Source organism: Pongo pygmaeus, chromosome 2 (genome assembly GCF_028885625.2).
Source record: "Pongo pygmaeus isolate AG05252 chromosome 2, NHGRI_mPonPyg2-v2.0_pri, whole genome shotgun sequence".
Taxonomy (NCBI): Eukaryota; Metazoa; Chordata; class Mammalia; order Primates; family Hominidae; genus Pongo; species Pongo pygmaeus.
Genome location: NC_085930.1, coordinates 172,218,989 through 172,242,206, shown reverse-complemented (window position 1 = coordinate 172,242,206; position 23,218 = coordinate 172,218,989). Strand labels below are relative to the sequence as shown.

Below are 23,218 nucleotides of genomic sequence, written 5' to 3'. Positions count from 1 at the left end.
ATCAATCCTTACCATCAAAAGATGTATTAAATCAATTAATTATGACTTACTTTCCAAGATTTTTCAATTCATTTATGGAACATTTAAATTTTATTTTAAATTTACTAATTTTATCTAGGGAAAAAGTTAGGCACATTCATGTCTAAGACAGTCTCTGTGAGACAGTGAGGACTAGACTCACTCCAGTTAGTACAAATACCTAATTTTTTATAAAATGTTAATATTTAATGTTACAAAGTTGGATTTTGTGAAACAGTGAACATTCTAAAGTCGTTGATTACACATTGTGTTTTAAACAGACATAACTTTTCTCTTGTAAAGACTAATTATATTTTACTAAATTTTAATTACTTTGTTACAAAATAGTTTTTGTTTATTTTAACTACATTACCCAGGAACACTGTAAACAGTTCTCTATTTCTGTATCACAGAAACTTAAAAAAATCAGTAACTACCCTCTTAGTTAATGTCGAAATATTGAACCTTTTCTCCGTAAGACTGTGAACAAGGTGAATATCCTCATATATTCTACTTACAATCAGCATAGAACTTGAGATACTAGCCATTGTAATACAGCAAAAAAAAAAAAAGAAATAGAATAAAGCTCAGAAATGAAAACATGTCTTTAATTTGATGGCATGATGATTAATGTAATAAATTGTAAAAATTCTACAAGGGAACTCATAGATTAAGATAAGTTATCATGGTCTCAGAATACAATGTTAGTATACAACACCTGACAATACATTTCAATTCCAGTGATGAATAATTGTCAATGAGTTTTAAAATTCTATTTACAATAGCATCCAAAACATAAAATGCTTACAGATAAACTTTCTAAAAATATGGTGCACATTATTTCACATATTATTTTTAGAATATGTGTATGATATCTACACTAAGTGCTTCAATGCATTATCAATAGAAACTTTGAAATACTTACATAAAGAAAGTAATACCATGTGTATTAAAAGACTCAATATTGTTAATATGGTAATCCTCACTGCATCTGTCTATTGATTTTAATTTAAATGCAGGTTTAATTTCAGAATTACAGTGGATTTTCTGTTAAAATGGAAAAGCTGATAGAAAAGGGTATACACATATGTAGTTATCTTATTTTCAACCAAATTATCAAAACAGTTCAATATAGATACACATTTAATTTGGAATAAACAGGAGAAAAAAAATGAAACAACCCTTAACCACACCTCAAATTAAAAACTAATTTCAGATTGTGTATTAGTCCATTTTCACGCTGCTACATAGAACTGCCAGAGACTGGGTAATTTATAAAGGGAAAAGGTTAATTGGCTCACAGTTCAGCATGGCTGGGGAGGCCTCAGGAAACTTACAGTCATTGCAGAAGGCTAAGGGGATGCAAGGCACATTCTTCATAAGGAGCCAGGAAGGAGAAATGCTGAGCAAAGAAGGAAGAGTCCCTTACAAAACCATCAGATTTCATGAGATTCACTCATTATCACGAGAACAGTATAGGTGAAACTGCCCCCCCATGATTTAATTACCTCCACCTGGTCACTCCCTTGACACATGGAGATTATGAGGATTGTGAGAATTACAATTCAAGATAAGATGTGGACAGCGACACAAAGCCTAACCATATTGGATGGGTAGTAGACTTAAACCTAAAAAGGAAAACAATAATATCCTTAGGGTAGACAGCATAGGAAAACATTCATGACTGAGGTCTGGGAAGACAATTTTTTAACACAAGAACAGAAACAAATAACCATTACATGATAAATTAGACTTCAATAAAATCAAAATCAGCTCCATAAAAGACAATGTTAATTTATGTATACTTTTTCTTTTATTCTTATGATTTTTGTGTTTTCTCCAAGAAACTTTTGCCTGACCCATGATCACATAGGTGCCTAATATCAGGTTGAGAGAAATCTTCTTACACTACAAATTGCCTGAGAGTTTGCACCATAATTAAATTCCAAATATTGTCAAAAGGTATTTCTGTCAGTTAAAATGATCTTATGTTTCTTATTTTATGTTACTTTACAGAATTATACCACTAGGTTTTAAAATGTTAATTAACTTTTCATTATTCAGAGAAGCCTACGTGGCTATAATGTTTTAACTTTAAAAAATATTGATGGATTTATTTGCCAGTATTTTAGCTATGGATGTGTGCCTTTGTTCAGGACAAATCTAGGTCTATAATTTATTTCCTTATTTCCTTATAATGTCTTAGTAAGGTTTTTTTATTATTATTATTATAATTTAAGTTTTAGGGTACATGTGCACAACGTGCAAGTTTGTTACATATGTATACATGTGCCATCTTGGTGTGCTGCACCCGTTAACTCGTCATTCTCAGCAAACTATTGCAAGGACTTAGTAAGGTTTTGACATTAGAATTATGCTGACACAATACAACAGTTGAGAAAGTTTTTTCTTTTTCTATGTTCTGAAGATGGTTCTTTAGGTTTGATGTGATGTCTCTTACATATTTAAGACTACAGAAAGTTTCTTACTATGGTCAGATCCCACTTTATGAAGGGACTTTATCTTTGGAACTTTTCTTTTACTGGGAAATTATCCCTCAGTAATTCTATGTAGCAACATCCAAAATGGGCATTGGGAAATATGTTCCTGGGATCAGCAGAGTTTTTGTGTCCTATTCTCTACCATGAAAGGTAAGGGTAAGATTAATTTTTATACCCAAATACTCATATAGTTTTTAGTACTGTCATTTGACTTTATTTACTTTCAGTGGAAAGGGTGGTCAGGTAAGAAATTTTGTTGTTGGTGGTGGTGTTGGTATTTTTTGTTTTGTTTTGATTTGAGTTTGGGATTTTCAAATCTTTTGATGTAAGTTTCTTGTACCAATAGTCATAGTCATAGGTCTTTTCAAGCTACTTTACCTGTTTTTTTGTTTCTTTTTGTTTTGTTTTTGTTTTAACCTTGTGCTTGTTGCCTAATGGGAAATAGTGGCAATATGACCCTATTTGAGAAGGATTATCTGTAGATCAACAAGGTTGTTTATTCAAAATTAACTTCAGTAAATAACTTGGAACAGAGATCTCATATTCAAAATTAAATGTTAAGAAAAAGAAATTGCACTCAACATTACTTACTCTGCAAATCTGTTGAACCACCATTGACTTAAACTATTAATAATAGCAAAATGCATTTTCAACTATTTATAGTTTTACATTTCTTAAGGGCTTATACTTAATGGGTATTGAAATCCCTCATATGTTTTTAAGTAGGAATAACTAATTTGACTTTTTTTTATTTAAAAATTTCTTGAAAACTAAGCAGAGAATTTCATTAGAAAGTACCTAACCTTATTGGATAAATGTTAATGATGTATTTTTTACATTAATTGTGTTATAAAACCTTTGGAACAAAGAAAAAGAGTGAACAAATTAGAAGAAAGCAGTATTAATTTAAAAAGTCTACGTTTATATGCTCCTTTAAGGTAAATGCATGCAGGAGACATTTAAAAATTGGGTGCTATATATTAGGCTAGCAGTTTCCAGTTTACCGTTAGATAATAAAAGTAAGATCTGCTTTTGGCAAGGGACTGATTAGTTCCAGAAAGATGGAAAATCCATTCTTCTCTAAGAATCTTCTCTGCCAGGATGTATCTATTAAGGCTGGCTGCTTCAACCAGATCTTTATAGTACACTCCAGTGGAACTGTGGATCACAGTCATATTTAAGTACGTTCACTTTAAATTGCATAAAATGATAAAATAATGCTCAACTGGGCTGATGGAAAACAAAATCAGTCTATGTTTATCAGAAAGTAGGAATTTCACTATAAATAATAAAAGCAATCATTGATTATAATATGAAAACCAAGTGGGCATACATGTTTATATACAAATATATATTTAATATACATGTGTATTATGATATTCAGTAGTAATCTAAAACAAAATATGAAAATGTTCTATTTTTCCTCATATTACATATATTAAAAATGCAAATGGAATTGGAGTAACTAGAAATAAATCAGATGACAGAATTTAAGTTTAGAATAAAACAACAGATCATCTACTTTACCCTTCAAAAAGATAAAAAGGACGTGTCTGCAGCCATTAACATACAACAAAATATCCATTCATTGGCAAAAAATAAATTTCGATAACCTTTATTAAATTCCAACATTTTCTATTTATTATTTATTCCATTAAAAGCACTTGGAAAGTCAGAACAAAATCTAAAAACAATTTTGTAAAGGGATAAAAGTGTTTGTGAATGCCTGAATCCAACACACTCTTGTGCCTATTATCTATTGAGAAACATGTCAGGCAGTGAAATTTCTTTCAGTCTTTTAAAACCTCTACAGTGTTATTGTTAATAATATATGATCTATATAAAGGTGATGACAAGTGATGAAAGGAAAGGAACAGCTACTTAGAAAGAAATGCCGATTTCCTCTTGATGATGTGTTCTACTTGCTTCTGATGTCAAGACAGTAAAACCCGTTAATGAGAACTTTAATTTTGTGTTACTTTAAGATATAACAGGGTAGCTAGGTCTCCCTAACCTATCCTTCCACCCCTGATTATTTTGTCAATTTGATTTCCTTTGAGTCAGTGCTATTCCACAATCTTCCTGTTTAGCATTTGCTTTTATGGATTAGGCCTTTCACTCTCATCTTTCAAACTTGTAATAAAATTAGATGTTTTCTAAAAGTGATATTCACATGATTGAATTTTTATAATAGTAGAAAACATTATAGATGTCACCCAATGCCTTGTTCTTAGACGTTTGCACTCTGACATTGATGAAGTATTTTCAAAGAAAAAAACAGTCTGAAGTCAAAGATTACCATAGTCATCACAGGCATTATACAAAAGTTGTATATCAAAATGTAAACTATGCGGGTGCTACTAGATGCTAATGAGTAGTATCTACAAAGGTTAAATATAAATGCACATAATTATAGCTTTCTTGTGACAAGAAATTATTACTTTCTTTCTTACCCACAAGACATAGCTTTAAAATAACAAACTGAAATGAAAGTATATTTATTCTGCAATCATAAGAGAACTAGCAAATGTAAAAATATAGCACAGCATTTGAGACAGTTTGAATATGTATTGCTACTGCCTGTAGAGAAGATTAAAAATTTCTAACCAATGAAGTTGTATATAATACCACATTTGAATTTTGAAATTTAAACTGGTAAGAAAATATATATTTTCATTTATGTCAAATTTATTACATGATCAGAGTGAAAATCTTAGAAAATGTGAACTAGTTCCAAGTTAAAATCTATAATGAAGTATTGTGAAGCAAGACTACCAGAGTAAAAGATTGTTTCATAAGAATAAATTAATCATGAATTAATTTTCCTGCGTAATAAACATAAATTATAAATTACTATAAGATGTCCTGTGTTGATTTTAGAAATGTAAGTTGCAATATTGAGTTGATTAATAGGCAGTTGCTCTATAATGTAGTTGTAGATTTCAGTTTAGATTAGATATAATCAGCATGATTATGAAAATGAGGGATACTAATAAATGTTAAGTGAAAAAATAAAAATTGGATTTTATAATTATAATTAATAAAATCTGTGTATACATATGCATAGACACCAGGATTGGAGAGAAACATTTAAAAGAAAACAACAATTTAAAATTTATAATAAGAAATTTATTTTTTGGGTTGCTTATTACTATAGTAATTTTGATGAACTAAATTTATTTTGGTAAATAAGCTCCAGTAATCTTTTGAAGGTACTAAGAGGCCAATAATTTATAACACATAATACTCATAGAAATTAAAGTATAAGGATAATTTGAGGGACAATCTTGGATAATTAAGTTATACTAATTATTTCATACTTGCTGACTGGAAATAGGACAATTACAGTTCAAGAGTTTCTTTATGCATGACAATTTAATTGGTTAGGGATTGCATATTTTTTCAGGTAAATATAATGTACTCAGAAGGCAAATTGTCCCTGAAGTTTCTCCTTTTACTTTTTAAGTTGTAAAATTTGCACCTTTATTTTTCTTTTCTAAAACAAAATAAATATACATTATTATCTAAAATCAAAAACAAATATAAATTAATGTAAGTTCTTAGCATGGCTTACAAGGACTTATAAGATCCAGACCCTTGGAAACTCTCTGATCTCTTTGCCATTCATTATTTTTATATTTATTTATTATCTATATACTTATTTACTTAACTTTTTTTTTTTTGATGGAGTCTCTTTCTATCAGCCAGAATGGAGTGTAGTGGCGTGATCTTGGCTCACAACAACTTCTGCTTCCCACATTCAAGCGATCCTCCCACCTTATCCTCCTGAGTAGCTGGAACCACAGGTGCGCACCTCCACGTTCATCTAATTTTTGTATTTTTGGTAGAGATGGGGTTTTGCCATGTTGCCCAAGCTAGTTTTGAAGTCCTGAGCTCAATTGATCCTCCTGCCTCAGCCTCCCAAAGTGTTGTAACTACAGGATAGAGCAACGGTGTCTGGAAATTCATTATTTTTCACTGGGATGCAGCCACAATCTTTGTCCTCTTGTTCTTTGAGCACTCCATGTTTGATCTTGCCTCAGGGGGCGTGCACTTGCCCTTGACGCTGCCTTGAGTGCTCCCCCAACCCTCCATATGCCCATCTGCCAGTCTCTTTCATTTTGTTCAGGTCACTATGTTTATGACAAGCCTTCAGAAATAATATTTCTAATTATTCTATAAAAATAGTGGTATTTGCATTCATAGTTCCCTAGCATATTTTCAACCTTTATAAAAGATCATAGAGTCACCTTATTTTTATATGTGTGAATGTGTATGTTTGTGTGTATATGTGTGTGTGTGTATGTGTGTGTGTGTTTCCTATCTACATCCTAAGGAATATCCACAGGAACATTTTCTGTCTTGTTTGCTGCTGTAGCCTAGAAGAGCATCTGATGGATATGCAGTGTTGAATACATATTTATTTGAATGAATTGATGAGTCGGTTAAGAAAGGCTTAATAGTCCAGGGATCAGCAAAAGTGATCCTATCATTCTTTTATTCTCCCAATCGCTATTGTGAAGAGGTATAAGGAAGAACCAAGAAACAGTATTTAAGTTATGTACTGCATCCTTTGGCATTGATGTTACAGTATTTCACGAAAGGCCTAGGGTAAATAGACCTTTTACATTTTTAAGTCTGGGAAGAATAGAGAATAAGTTATATGACCATAAGTTTAAATGATACTAAATGTCAGCTATCATTGGTGCGGTCCAACTGTGAGCCAATCATAAAGCTGATTACAAATGTACATGTGTGCTTAAATCTAGTTATAAATATGTGTGTGTGTGTGCATGGAATTTTAACAATGCTTTGTAAATACTTATTCATAACATTAAATATGACGTTTCCATAGACATGATAACTTAGTTTTACATAAAAAATATGCTCACTCAATCTCTTATTCTTAGACATTTGGGATGTTTTTCTCACCTTTTCTCTTTCATAATTTACTACTATTAAACTACTTTTTTTCAGGAATTCTAATTGAAACAGACAAAAACCCAATACATGTTTAAGCAGTAAAGTATTCATCAGGTCACAAAAAGAGGAGCAAGAGGAGCTGACTCTTTATGTCATACCTTGGCCTTATAATTTGATTCTTTGCCAACATGCACAGCTTTTCTCCATAGGCTGTGCATTGGGGTAGGTTCAAGAGCCACAAACTAATTCAATTTTATGTCAATCCAACTTAAAAAAAAGGAAAGAAAAAGGGTGAACATATTGCAGTTTCAGAATATATAAATATGAGGAAAAGTAATGCTTGATCCAGTTTAGACTGTGTCTATTTCATGAACAAATCATTATTGTCTAGAAGAAAGCCAGTAGCCACCCTTGTAAATAGAGCTTGTGCAGATGTGTCTGATATCAAATGGAAAGTTTCAATAATATGGTATAAGAGTAGCAGACAATGAAGTAAAGGGATGCAATGTGCAGAAAACCTCATTCTAAATCACCTTACACCAAATTTTTATGAATCATTATTTATTTTCCTAGGATATATTGTTAATATTATAGTATCAAAATACTAATCAAATAGATTTATTTCTATAACATGTAGTATGCATCATTGTGGATTTGATACTTAATATGTTTACTTAACACTATAGACAAACTGCAATAAAGCCATGCCCCGACTGGATGTGCCTAACATTTGTCTGGTGCTTAAAGGAGTTGGCTGCATGCATGGGTAAGTTATATAATTATTATATGATTTTTTAAGTGAATATTAATATATTTTTAAATCATAAAGCACAACACTGTAATGAAGAATTGATGAGAATTTGAAAGATAGGATATGATGGAAAACACATTTTATTTCAAAGCCACAAGTTAGTATGTTATCCTGCTTATATAAGGAACAGTTTTGGTAGTATTCATATGATAAAATTTGGCATATAATTTGAATTTTAATACTTTTTAAAAACTTTAAGATGCTTAAATTCAAATCAAATATCTAATTTTTCACATACTACAAACATCTACAAACCTTTATTACTAGGTGGTTAATGTTTGGTGAGATATTAAAAAAAGAGCTTATACTTTTAAAGAGCATATATTCTACTTGAGAAGACAGAAAAAACAGAAAACCCACAAGCAATGAAAAAAATAAATAAATGCATATGTGCAATGTGGGATGCCAGAGGGATCTGCTCCACAAAATTCATCAGAAACCCAACCTAACTGAGGTTCCACTATCTTGGGACTGTACCAACTGGAACACAAAATCTTTTCGGGCACCACAACAGAGGAACATAGAGCCAAGGGCTTGTGTAGGACCTTTTAATGCCTAAGAACTTCACTCCTGTTTACATTGCATTGGCTGTGTTCATAGCACAAATTAGATGAATGGATGTTTGAAAATATAGGGAGACAGTTAAAATATTAATGAGAACTGCTGTTTCTGTCATTCTGTCAAATAAAGAAAAAGATGTTTCTTTTATAATGCAATGGTCGTGTAAATGGAGAAAAAAATAATGAATAACTCTACCACACATGTGTTCAGTTCTTTCTATGAGGTCATTATTAGTATGAAGCCAAAACTAGACAAATACATCACAAGGAAAAAATAGATTGCTGTAAATAAAAGTAAAAATACACCTATCTGAATTTGGGAGACACACTAAATAAATGCTTAAAGAAATAAGTTTTAGCACTCTATGCATATTTTGGAAAATTTGAAGCCTCAAATCAATACTCTAAAGTCCTACTTCAGGAACCTAGCAAAAGGAAAGCGAAATAAACCTAAAGCAAGAAGAAGGAAAAAAAATAAGGATAAGATCAGATATCAGTGAAGTTATAATGAAAAAATAGAAAAGCCTTTTTTTCAGAAAATATACATTTTGTATAAAAGGTTAAATTTAATGTTTATCAAACATGTTTATGGGAAAATAATTCTCATTTTCAGTAGAGAAAATGATGAATCACTTGCAATTATTAAATCATCAATCACATGATATAATGATTTCCAAACACATTTATATTAAGTATTCTACAAAGTATTTATTATATTACATTATAAAACCTAGAATGGAGAAGGAAAACAACTTTTTAGTTTCCTAAATGCTCAAAATAGTTAACAATAATAAATTAATTCATTTTATTATCTAACAATAAGTATTCTAATATAATAGCAATAAAAAATTTAAATGCTAATGAATATCAACAAGACTTGCGTTGCTGCCAACAATATTACTTAAAAAACATTTATACTTTACTATCAGTTGGAAAGTCTGTAAAAATGTCTTGAACTTGGCCTGTTTTGTGATTCAGGATGGAAAAGGATTCAACATTTAATGGCAGTTAGAATCAAATTTTTAACTCAAGAAGGCAGAAGGAATCCACCTAAATGTAAATGATTTCCTAATAGTAAACTTCAAATACTAATTTAAATCAAAAATATTATGTTAGAAATGAATGATTAATTCAATATTAATTCCTGTGCTCCCTTGCATTACTTGATGTTTCAGAAATGTTGGAAAGTCACCAAAAATAGTTCTCCAAGTCAGAAGCGGTGCAAAAGCTGCCTCAACTCTTGGTGGATTTTCAATTTCTCCCAGCCATCTCTGTTTCTCTAAAGGTTTCTGAAGACAGTGGGTATGTGGCAAAATTCTGCAGTTCTATATTAAGATAAACTGTTAGATCAATTATGTGTGTCATATTATATTCCTTCTGCAGAGTTTGAGAATTATATTTCTTACCTGTTTGCTTCAGGGACAACTTGTTTGGAAAAAAAAAAATCACCCAGGGTTAAACATCATATTCTTTAGAACCCAAAAAGCATTGATCCATTTATATCCAGCCTCAAATACCATGCTAGTATTCCCCACTTAAGGGCCACCATATGGAGGCATGCTAATGTGCCAACAGTTTCATCCACTATTTTATTTTATTTATTTATTTTTTTGAAATGGAGTTTTGCTCTTGTCACCCAGGCTGGAGTTCAATGGCATGATCTTGGCTCACTGTCACCTCTGCCTGCTGGGTTCAAGTGATTCTCCAGCCTCAGCCTCCCGAGTAGCTGGAATTATGGGCGCCCACCACTATGCCTGGCTGATTTTTGTATTTTTAGTAGAGACGGGGTTTCGCCATTTTGGCCAGACTGATCTCCAACTCCTGACCTCAGGTGGTTTGCTCACCTTGGCCTCCCAAAGTGCTGGAATTACAGGCATGAGCCACAGTGCCTGGCCTCACCCACTAATTTTTAGACACCGTTAGTGTAAGTGTCATCAAAATAAAAAAGACAAATAATCTATTAATATTATGTTACTGTAGTTATGTCCTCACAGACCCTCAGAAAGCTTCTAGGGACCATCATGGTCCCACAGACCATTCTTTGAGAATTGTGATCACAGAGAAAATAAGCCTTTGACACATCATAACTGCACTCTAAGTACAGGATTTGTATATGCTGAAGAGTTTCAATAAAGATCTGGAACAGCAGCTGCAATTAAGAGTTGCCATTATATCAAACTTTTTATAATAATTTATCTTCCATCCCCAAGATACACCTATAGTCAAATTGTAAAATCTACTCAGGGAGGTGTTAGAACTCATTATGACACTGAGGCATTTTTCAAAACTGTAATGGTTTTGCAGCCCTCAGGATCATGGGCTTGCTTTCTTCTGGTAGGAAAGAAGTTCCAATGATCCTGGCTTGCTAAATTTGCCATCATATTTTTAACCCTGTGGATCTGGGAGCCACCATAGATAATTTGTTTAGATCTAGACCATATTGAGTCTATTGAAAGGTGCATATTGGTTAAAATTAGTGACTATCCATAGGCTTCCATTCTGAGTAATAAACCAAAATTGTTTTATGGGTTGCCAAAAGTTACTTTCTGTCAGTTTTTACTGTCCAGTCATTTAAATATTGGGTATTTACTTGTCTACTATGATTACCTTATTTAACATCCACTGGCCACTGTCAGGGAGACTTAGAGAAAATATTTGCCGAATGTAACTATGGTGTTATTTCAACAACTCTTCTTCATTCAAGTTGTTCAGCATGGGGAGATTTATGACAGAGCTCTTAAAAGTGAGTGACTTTATAATAGTGACTGTATTCATTGGAGCTAGAATTTTTCATTTATAGAAATTAAGATGGACATTTGTCAGCTGCTCATCTTTTCAGGTCGTGGACATCTTATGATAAATTAGTTGATTCAAAACATATTTTGATGTTAGACTTTTCCAGTAGCCATGCTAGATTTGCTGCCTATTGTGCTAATTATTCCTACTTTGCCTCAATATTGCTAACTCTAATACTTGAGTGTATGCATTATGAGATCTTGCCCTTATCAAAAAAAAAAAAAACTAGTGACCATTTCAACTATTACATCTCACTCAAGCAACCCTAGTCTTCAGAAAACATACATTAAATACTTTTCAAAGATGTAGGTTGACTCAAAGTCAATATTTTTCTGAAGCCTTGATGAAGGATATAACTTCTAGAAAAATTTGAGATAACATATTTGCGGAGTTAGGAGGTAAGATTTCATACTTATCTATACATTATTCCAGGAATATATATAATCTAAAAATCGCTTAGTTTGCATCACTTTAGTGCCAATCTGGGGAAATTATAGGAACAGTGTCAGCTGTATAAACTACTACATTCAATTCAATAAATATCAGTGTACCCATATATTTATTTTCACAGCTGAAACTGAAACTATATTTTTGTGTATTTGGCTTTTTCTAAGAATCGATTTCTACCATGTATTATCCAAATTTTGGCTGATATTAATTAAAAGTATTTAATTATGTGTCATATATTTTAGGTTTGACTTTGTAAATGAACACAGTGCATGCTGAAATATGACTTTAATTATATTTCTAGGGGGAAAAAAAGACAAAGTCAAAGAATAGGAAATGTGTGCCATAAGGATAATTTGCTTTTTTTCTTTCTGGATGGTATTTTTCTCATTTTAGAAAATTAGAACATCTTTTAGCAAGAGAATAAATCAGGTTTAGAAGACAAGTGAGACTCACAGGGGACTGTGGTTTGGAATAGTCAATGTCCTTACAATTCACTCATATAAAACTTTTTGAATTCTCAGGGTCTGAAAATTTCTTAAGAAATTCCTTATCTTGTGCTTAGTGAAACTCTAAGGTCTACTGAGATTATAAATTGGCATTCTGAAAGATCAGACCTTGCATTTGCTTTTGGCTACCACAGCCCTGCAGCTCAAAAGAAAAGCTTTTAGCATGTTAACAGGAAGTGCAGCTTCTCAGTCTCTGCTTTGAACTAGACAATTTATAGATTCAGTCTTGTGGTTCTCTTTTTTCAGAGTGCCTATCAAAATTTGATGTGAACACTTCAATTCACAATCTTTGCATTACATAACATTTATGGCAATGCTGGATGAGTCCTTGAAAGCCTTGCTTTCAATGTGATTTCATTTAAGATGACAACAGCCAATTATTTAATTAGCTATTTTGACATGGAATGACTTGGGTTGCCTGGGTCTCATTCCTGATTATTTTCTGTATTTTCCCTTAGTACTTTCATCACTAAGACCAGGTATGTTTGTTAGCATATTTTTTTATCTATAATTCCCTACTGGTACCAATTTCTATAGGAGTCCAGTTTATTGGTTACACAAAAAAGAAACTATGTATTCCTAACTTAAACACGGAAGACTTCAGTGGAGAGAGATTTTTGTAGCTTATGAGAGTAAATAGAGATGTCAAAGTACTGAGCTTGGAACATTATCTGGAACCAAAGAAAGCAAGGAAGTCAGAACATATAATCTACTTAGAACGCTGTTTCCAGCAGTGAGATTTCTTTATTAAGAGTGTTTAAAATCTGTCTTGCCAAAAATGACAAAAATAACATAAGCATAAATCAGAACTAAAGTTCTCCAAAAGGACTTAGTTAACAGTAAAATGTTAGTGTCTGTGTGTTCCAAATATCTGGTGTCTGGGAGTCAATTTTTAAACAATTAACAATTATTCTTGTCCTTAAATATTCCAATAAAATAATGCAAAGTCTTATCCTCTATAATGGAGGTAGCTCCTTGACAAAACTAATTTTTTACACATTTTTGAAACTTACCTTCTTTTAGACAACTTGGCTGTTAATAAGTAAAATATATAATTTAATTATTTGAAAATGATCAGAAATTATTTCTTATGCATAGGGAAAATTACTAAATATACTATTACTAATCATTTACTAAAAATATACAATATTAATATCTATGGCCTTTTGCATAATGTGCCAGATCTTGGTAATACACCTGTTAACAATCCATTGCCATATTCTCCTCAAAAGTTTCAAGATATAGATCTAGCTTTTATAAGTTATTACTGAATTAAATGTATTTAATGATAAATTTCAGTGACAAAAAATTAAGAGATTTCTATTTTGTGTACCTATAAATAGCATGTCCATGTAAAAAATTACAAATCAGAATTGGAAATAAATAGATGCAACAAAAACTTGTAAGTATCATCAACACAAATGTGCCAAAGCTCTTACCCACAGCCCCTCTATAATTTTTTTCCCAATTAAGGATTATCTGGTTATTGTTTTATCATGTTAATCACCATCTATGTACCATAAAATATTATCTAAAGCTTAATAGGTATAATGTATATCTACTGATTGTTTCTTAATGTTTGCCAGCAGTGTTGTAAATTGCTAATATTTCCCTTATAATTTTGTTTCAATTTGATAATTTTTTGTGGTACTTAGCTTATTTTCAAAAGTATTTTATTTTTAGATTGTATTTGACAAGCTAGACTGAAGAATAAATTATTTCTTATCTTATTCATTTTCTGAAATTGTTTGTTTAGCATAGGGCTTTTTAAAGGATTAACCCCCAAAAGCTGTCGTGCTAGACATTTATATGAGCAACAATTACCATCTTACTCATTTTCTTCCAAAATTAACATATTTAAACTTCCTGATTATTTTTGAAGTTTGATACCACTTTAATCCTATTGTCATTTCTAAACATTAAAATATTTGTATCTTCAGTCCCAGCAGTATAACTTGATAATACTTTCAAAGTTGGAACTTTCTTATTTCAAATCTTACCTCTATGAAAAATTTTGCTCTTCTATTTCAAACATTTCTTAAGTTTTATATACAAATTCTAAATCAGACATACGTTATTATTCTACACTATTTAACAATTAACTTTAAGTTCAAAAAACTGTCATACTCAATAAAAATAAAATAACTTGACTTTCAAATCATAGGCTAAGTGTGTAAATGAGCATAATTATTAATTTTTTGTCTAGTTTGTGTTAGGAAAAAAGGCTTGACCCATTTTGAAACCCTTAACAGAGATCTTTAAGGGAGATAATTTATATTGTAAATAATGAACTTGTAATATATTTGTAAAGCTTTATTAGAAAAGGTGACCTTTAACAGTTATAGTTATTTTTATAAAGTTGGGAGCACTTTTCCAGTGGTTGCTGCTGCTTTTTCACTATAACCCTCCTGTGGATAATCATTCAATTGCTGCTCCCCATCTCAGAGCACAGGCGGGCAGCTTCATTTTTAACCATTGTATAGAAACTGGCAACAAATAACAGTTTAATGTGAAATTCACTGAAACAAATGTGTGTGACAGGATTTGTGACTTACCGGGTTTTAAAAGTTTGAAATAGGGCTAAAATAACAAATGAACAAATAACAACAACAATAACAACAAAAATAGATTAAAGGCTGAATGTGGCATGAAGATAATAGCATACTAACCCTCACCTACTTAGTAATATATTTGAAGACAGAGATTTTTGTCTTTCTCCTTCATCTCTGCATCTGTCTGAGGTTTAAATGTAGCAGATAAAGCTATGAAGTACTTTCTGGCTGCTTCAAACTGCTCTTTCTTCCAAGCTAGGCTAGAGGATATAATAGTTTACCAACATATTTGGGTCCTAGAATCCCAAAATAGAAGCTTTGATTGTTAATTTTAAATGCTGCTTCTTAATATATGCATTTAATAATTTTCATTTCAGTACTGCTTTCATAGCATCCAATTCATTTTAATACATTTTATTTTGTTCTTCATTTATATGTGTATGTGTGTATGTATTTCTCTTAAGACTTCTTTTTAACCCTTGAATTATTTAGAAATGTGCTTATTTCTTAATGTTGGGGACTTTTCCAACTACCTCTTCTTGGTTTCTTTTTAATAAACTTCTGTTTTAAAAAATACATTATATTATTTTTATTCTTTTAAATTTCTTAAGATGTGTTCAATATCTCAGGTGTTATACCTTTGTGATTGTTCAATGTGAGCTTGAAAAAAAATGTATATTCTGCTGCTTTGGATTGAATGTCTATAAATGTCAATTATATCATGTTGATTTAAGGTGCTATTTGTGTCTTCTGTATAATTATAGATGTTCTGCCCTTTTTTATATCAATTATTGACAAAAGGTAGGGAAGTCACCAACTATCATAGGGATTTCTATATTTTTCCATTAAACTCTATCAGGATTATTTTAAACATACATATTTTGAACCTTGAATCATTATGCTTTCTTGGACAATTGACCCCATTAACATCATGCTCTTTATTCTTGTTTAACTTCATTTGAACTCTGTTCTGAAATTTATATAGCTATTCTAGCTTTCTTTGATTACTGTTAACATGGTATATTTTTTATCATTCTTCTGCTTTTAATCTGTCTATTTACATTTAAAATGAGTTTTTAAATAAACAACAGAGTTATTTTCACTTATGCACTCTGATAATCCTTACCTTTTATTTGGATGCTTACACAACTATATCTAAAGTGATTATTAAGAATTTCAGTTTCAACACCAACATGTAAAGAGCTTCTGAAGTTGTTACTTCACTTAATTATTTCAAAGCTGAGCAAATAGAAAATTATTTACATTTTTTGAACCCATCACATAAGTAAGGTTGCAGAGCAATCTACCATCCTAGTATTTGGAAAGAGAGAAATTCTTTAGTCCCAGCCGAGATCTGCATACCTGAAATAGATCTTGCTAAGTCAAGAACTGGTAGAAACATTTAAATGACATTTTAAAGAATTACTGGAGGCTGAGTGTGAACTAATGTGAGAGTGAGAAACTTGCCTCCTTAGGATGCCCACAACTCTTTAGTGAATGTTATCATGAGAAACTCCACTAAGTGAAGAATCAGGAAAGATCTCCTCACGGTACTGGAAGAAAAAGAGAAACATCAACCATTGTGAAATACGCTTATTGTGTTCTTCCTAAGAAAGGCCTACTTTCTAGGGAAAAAGATTTTAACAAACCCTGATCTAACATGAAGGAGAAACATTGCTCTGACTGCAGCCCCTTTTAACCTTTCTGTTTTACATAAAAGGTTGAAATGAGCTAAGAAACACTGTGGAGGACTGTGCCTCAGAAAATAGGCCACTAAATGATAGATCTAGTCATAAGATTATAGAATGCTTCCTTTAGTCATCCCTTTACCATTAATTATGATGCCTCCAATACAATAACAGTGGATTACAGAGAAGAGAGCTTCAGGAAAAATACTCTCCCTTAAGGGAAGTACTTAGTGAATCCCAAAGACAACAAGATAGACAAATACATACAATTGAAATCGCTGGCATCTATGGCTACAGAAAACAGCTCAACTCAAAATAGTTGAAACCACTGGCATCTATGGCTACAGAAAACAGGTCAACTCCTAGTCACAGTAACATTAATCCTTACAAAAAAGCTTATTTTCTCAGTTCTTGTTACCTGATACAAAATGAACAGCTTTCAACAGTAAAATTACAAGTGATGTGATCACTTAAAATTTTCAAGGTTCTTTCAAATTCACTTATGGAATGCTAACTCCTTCCCATTTCCTACAAGGCAGGACATGACCTGGCTCCTGATATACACTTTAATTATCCACACTAAACTTCTTTTTTTTAAAATTTATTATTATTATACTTTAAGTTTTAGGGTATATGTGCACAATGTGCAGGTTAGTTACATATGTATACATATGACATGCTGGTGTGCTGCACCCATTAACTCGTCATTTAGCATTAGGTATATCTCCTAATGCTATCCCTCCCCCTTCCCCCACCCCAAACAGTCCCCAGAGTGTGATGTTCCCCTTCCTGTGTCCATGTGTTCTCATTGTTCAATTCCCACCTATAAGTGAGAACATGCGGTGTTTGGTTTTTTGTCCTTGCGATAGTTTACTGAGAATGATGATTTCCAATTTCATCCATGTCCCTAAAAAGGGCATGAACTCATCATTTTTTATGGCTGCATAGTATTCCATGGTGTATATGTGCCACATTATCTTAATCCAGTCTATCGTTGTTGGACATTTGGGTTGATTCCAAGTGTTTGCTATTGTGAATAGTGCTGCAATAAACATACGTGTGCATGTGTCTTTATAACAGCATGATTTATAGTCCTTTGGGTATATACCCAGTAATGGGATGGCTGGGTCAAATGGTATTTCTAGTTCTAGATCCCTGAGGAATCACCACACAGACTTCCACAATGGTTGAACTAGTTTACAGTCCCACCAACAGTGTAAAAGTGTTCCTATTTCTCCACATCCTGTCCAGCACCTGTTGTTTCCTGACTTTTTAATGATTGCCATTCTAACTGATATGAGATACTATCTCATTGTGGTTTTGATTTGCATTTCTCTGATGGCCAGTGATGGTGAGCATTTTTTCATGTGTTTTTTGGCTGCATAAATGTCTTCTTTTGCGAAGTGGCTGTTCATGTCCTTTGACCACTTTTTGATGGGGTTGTTTGTTTTTTTCTTGTAAATTTGAGTTCATTGTAGATTCTGGATATTAGCCCTTTGTCAGCTGAGTAGGTTGCGAAAATTTTCTCCCATTTTGTAGGTTGCCTGTTCACTCTGATGGTAGTTTCTTTTGCTGTGCAGAAGCTCATTAGTTTAATTAGATCCCATTTGTCAATTTTGGCTTTTGTGGCCATTGCTTTTGGTGTTTTAGACATGAAGTCCTTGCCCATGCCTATGTCCTGAATGGTAATGCCTAGGTTTTCTTCTAGGGTTTTTATGGTTTTAGGTCTAACGTTTAAGTCTTTAATCCAACTTGAACTAATTTTTGTATAAGGTGTAAGGAAGGATCCAGTTTCAGCTTTCCACATATGGCTAGCCAGTTTTCCCAGCACCATTTATTAAATAGGGAATCCTTTCCCCATTGCTTATTTTTCTGAGGTTTGTCAAAGATCAGATAGTTGTAGATGTGTGGCATGATTTCTGAGGGCTCTGTTCTGTTCCATTAATCTATATCTCCGTTTTGGTACCAGTACCATGCTGTTTTGGTTACTGTAGCCTTGTAGTATAGTTTGAAGTCAGGTAGCATGATGCCTCCAGCTTTGTTCTTTTGGCTTAGGATTGACTTGGCGATGTGGGCTCTTTTTTGGTTCCATATGAACTTTAAAGTAGTTTTTTCCAATTCTGTGAAGAAAGTCATTGGTAGCTTGATGGGGATGGCATTGAATCTATAAATTACCTTAGGCAGTATGGCCATTTTCCTGATATTGATCCTTCCTACCCATGAGCATGGAATGTTCTTCCATTTCTTTGTATCCTCTTTTATTTCATTGAGCAGTGGTTTGTAGTTCTCCTTGAAGAGGTCCTTCACATCCCTTGTAAGTTGGATTCCTAGGTATTTTATTCTCTTTGAAGCAATTGTGAATGGGAGTTCACTCATGATTTGGCTCTCTGTTTGTCTGTTATTGGTGTATAAGAATGCTTGTGATTTTTGTACATTGATTTTATATCCTGAGACTTTGCTGAAGTTGCTTATCAGCTTAAGGAGATTTTGGGGTGAGACAATGGGGTTTTCTAGATATACAATCATGTCATCTGCAAACAGGGACAATTTGACTTCCTCTTTTCCTAATTGAATACCCTTTATTTCCTTCTCCTGCCTAATTGCCCTGGCCAGAACTTCCAACACTATGTTGAATAGGAGTGGTGAGAGAGGGCATCCCTGTCTTGTGCCAGTTTTCAAAGGGAATGCTTCCAGTTTTTGCCCATTCAGTATGATATTGGCTGTGGGTTTGTCATAGATAGCTCTTATTATTTTGAGATACATCCCATCAATACCTAATTTATTGAGAGTTTCTAGCATGAAGGGCTGTTGAATTTTGTCAAAGGTCTTTTCTGCATCTATTGAGATAATCATGTGGTTTTTGTCATTGGTTCTGTTTATATGCAGGATTACATTTATTGATTTGAGTATGTTGAGCCAGCCTTGCATCACAGGGATGAAGCCCACTTGATCATGATGGATAAGCTTTTTGATGTCCTGCTGGATTCGGTTTGCCAGTATTTTATTGAGGATTTTTGCATCAATGTTCATCAAGGATATCGGTCTAAAATTCTCTTTTTTGGTTGTGTCTCTGCCCAGCTTTGGTATCAGGATGATGCTGGCCTCATAAAATGAGTTAGGGAGGATTCCCTCTTTTTCTATTGATTGGAATAGTTTCAGAAGGAATGGTACCAGTTCCTCCTTGTACCTCTGGTAGAATTCGGCTGTGAATCCATCTGGTCCTGAACTCTTTTTGGTTGGTAAGCTATTGATTATTGCCACAATTTCAGAGCCTGTTATTGGTCTAGTCAGAGATTCAACTTCTTCCTGGTTTAGTCTTGGGAGGGTGTATGTGTCCAGGAATTTATCCATTCCTTGTAGATTTTCTAGTTTATTTGCGTAGAGATGTTTGTAGTATTCTGTGATGGTAGTTTGTATTTCTGTGGGATCGGTGGTGATATCCCGTTTATCATTTTTTATTGCATCTATTTGATTCTTCTCTCTTTTCTTCTTTATTAGTCTTCCTAGCAATCTATCAATTTTGTTGAGCCTTTCAAAAAACCAGCTCCTGGATTCATTAATTTTTTGAAGGGTTTTTTGTGTCTCTATTTCCTTCAGTTCTGCTCTGATTTTAGTTATTTCTTGCCTTCTGCTAGCTTTTGAATGTGTTTGTTCTTGCTTTTCTTTTAATCGTGATATTAGGGTGTCAATTTTGGATATTTCCTGCTTTCTCTTGTGGGCATTTAGTGCTGTAAATTTTCCTCTACACACTGCTTTGAGTGTGTCCCAGAGATTCTGGTATGTTGTGTCTTTGTTCTTGTTGGTTTCAAAAAACATCTTTATTTCTGCCTTCATTTCATTATGTACCCAGTAGTCATTCAGGAGCATGTTGTTCAGTTTCCATGTAGTTGAGCGGTTTTGAGTGAGTTTCTTAATCCTGAGTTCTAGTTTGATTGCACTGTGGTCTGAGAGACAGTTTGTTATAATTTCTGTTCTTTTACATTCACTGAGGAGAGCTTTACTTCCAACTATGTGGTCAATTTTGGAATAGGTGTGGTGTGGTGCTGAAAAAAATGTATATTCTGTTGATTTGGGGTGGAGAGTTATGTAGATGTCTATTAGGTCCACTTGGTGCAGAGCTGAGTTCAATTCCTGGGTATCCTTGTTAACTTTGTGTCTCGTTGATCTGTCTAATGTTGACAGTGGGGTGTTAAAGTCTCCCATTATTATTGTCCACACTAAACTTCTAAACACAGTAACTTCTTTACTTTTATTTAAAAATTGGTCATCCTTTTTAGTATATTACCTTAACACTGGTTCCCTCTGTTTAGAATACTACTCCTCTAGTATGTAGCGTAACTAGCTTATTCTCTATTTTATTGATATTTTGAGCTGTTGATTTTGTTGATATTTTATTAGTTTACTGTTTTTGATTTCATTAGATTTTGCTCTGATTTTTATTTCTTTTCTTCTCCTAACTTTGTGCTTTATTTGCTTTTATTTTTCTAGATTCCTGAGATAACTGCATCCCACAAATTTTAAGTAAGTTATATATTTAATTTCATTTAGTTCAAAATATTTTAACATTTCTCTTGAGACTTATTTTGATCCATGTGTTGCTTAGAAGTATTTTGTTTAATTTCTAAGTATTTGGAATTTTTTTTAGCTATCTCTCTGTTATTGATGTTTGTTTATTTTCATTATGTGTGAGATAATATTTTGTGTGATTTCTCTTCTTTTAAACTTGTTATGTTCCATTTTATGGTCCCAAATGTGACCTGTCTTGGTGAATATTCCATGTGAGATGATTGAGAAAAATGTGTGTTCTGACACTGTTGTATAAAGTATTTTATATATGTCAATTAGAGCTATTTGATTGATGGTGCCATTCAGTTCAACCATGTCCTTATTGATTTTCTAACTGCTGGAACTGTCCATTCCTGATAGAATGCTGTTGAAGACACCAGCTTGATAAAACAAAAACACCAGCCAAATTAAATTTAAAGGAGTTTAATTGAGCAAAGAATTATTCATGAATCGAGCAGTCTTCCAAGCCAGAGTAGGCTCAAATTCTCCAGCACAGCCACGTGGTGGAAGATTTATGGACAAAAAAAGAAAAGTGACGTATAGAAAATGGAAATGAGGTACTGAAACAGGTATATTGGTTACAGTTTGATGTTTTCCTTATTTGAACAGGGTTCAAACAGTTGGCTACATTTGATTGGCCAAAAGTTGGTGATTGGCACAAGTGAAAGTGGCATATGATTTGGGAGGGACCAGGGGCAGAATGATAAGTTAGGCTTTGTGTCCCCACCCAAATCTCATCTTGATTTATAATCGCCACATGTCAAGGGAGGGAGGTGATTGGATCAAAGAGTTGGTTTTCCCCGTAATGTTCTTGTGATAGTCAGTGAGCGCTCATGAGATCTGATGGTTTTATAAGGTCTCTTCCCCCTTCACTCTTCTCTCTCCTGCCACCCTATGAAGAAACTCCTTGCTTCCCCTTTGATTTCCACCATGATTGTAAGTTTCCTGAGGCATCCCTAGCCATGTGGAACTGTGAGTCAATTAAACCTTTTGCCTTTATAAATTACTCAGTCTTGGGCAGTTCTTTATAGCAGTGTGAAAATGAAATAATACACTGAATTTAAGAGTTGAGCCAGAAACTGCTCTTTCATCAAATAGACTCTTTCCTGAGAACAAATACTATTTCAATCTTATTTAACTCTGTACCTCTAACTTCTGATACATGGCATGCCACAATATGCACTTTATAAATACTTCTGGAATACATAAAAGCCTTCAAAGAACATTCCAAGTGTTTTACTGAAAGCATTAATACAAGTCACCACCAAACAACACCATTGGAAACATAATATGGTATGTCTCCTATTGCAGAGCTATGATTGTTCAGCAGCCTCCAGTTATCTCTTCAATGCTGAAAAGAATTGTCCTTGTCATTGAAAGAATAACAAAAATATCAATATTTTCACTAAACTTCATTGAAAGAAACTTCATGAGATTAGAGGCCCAAAAAGTGGTATGGCAGCATTAGTAATTTACAGAAATCTTGAATTAGTCATTTTTCACATTTTAGTAGAAAATTTGCCACTGGCTAATAATACTGGTTACAATACACTACAATAAATCCTTCCTTCCTTCCTACTTTTTGTAACACTTTGAGAAATCCAAGCCCTGTTATTCATTATGATTGATTTCCTACTAACTGTTCTGTGTGCTTACCTCAGGCAAGATTCATGACAAAAAATTATTCACATAAGTTGAAACCAAAAAATACTTGCCACATTTCAAGTTTTATATACAACAGAGTAAAACATGATTTAATTAGAAACAAAAAGTTTGTTTCCTAAGACTGCAGTCAAGTAAAGTTTTGAATTTAGGGGACCAGATGGTTGTCTAAAATAGCACACATT

At 32.9% G+C, this 23,218-nt stretch overlaps 1 long non-coding RNA gene across 1 annotated transcript in view; it reads left to right on the top strand.

The window, feature by feature from the left end:
• The window catches only part of LOC129033601 (uncharacterized), a 107,976-nt gene that overhangs the window by 76,254 nt on the left and 8,504 nt on the right, over positions 1-23,218 (top strand). The window contains exons 3-5 of the long non-coding RNA XR_008501627.1: positions 8,129-8,208; positions 9,989-10,115; positions 21,732-21,928. This is a non-coding gene — a long non-coding RNA (uncharacterized LOC129033601). The remainder of the gene's footprint in view (positions 1-8,128; positions 8,209-9,988; positions 10,116-21,731; positions 21,929-23,218) is intronic.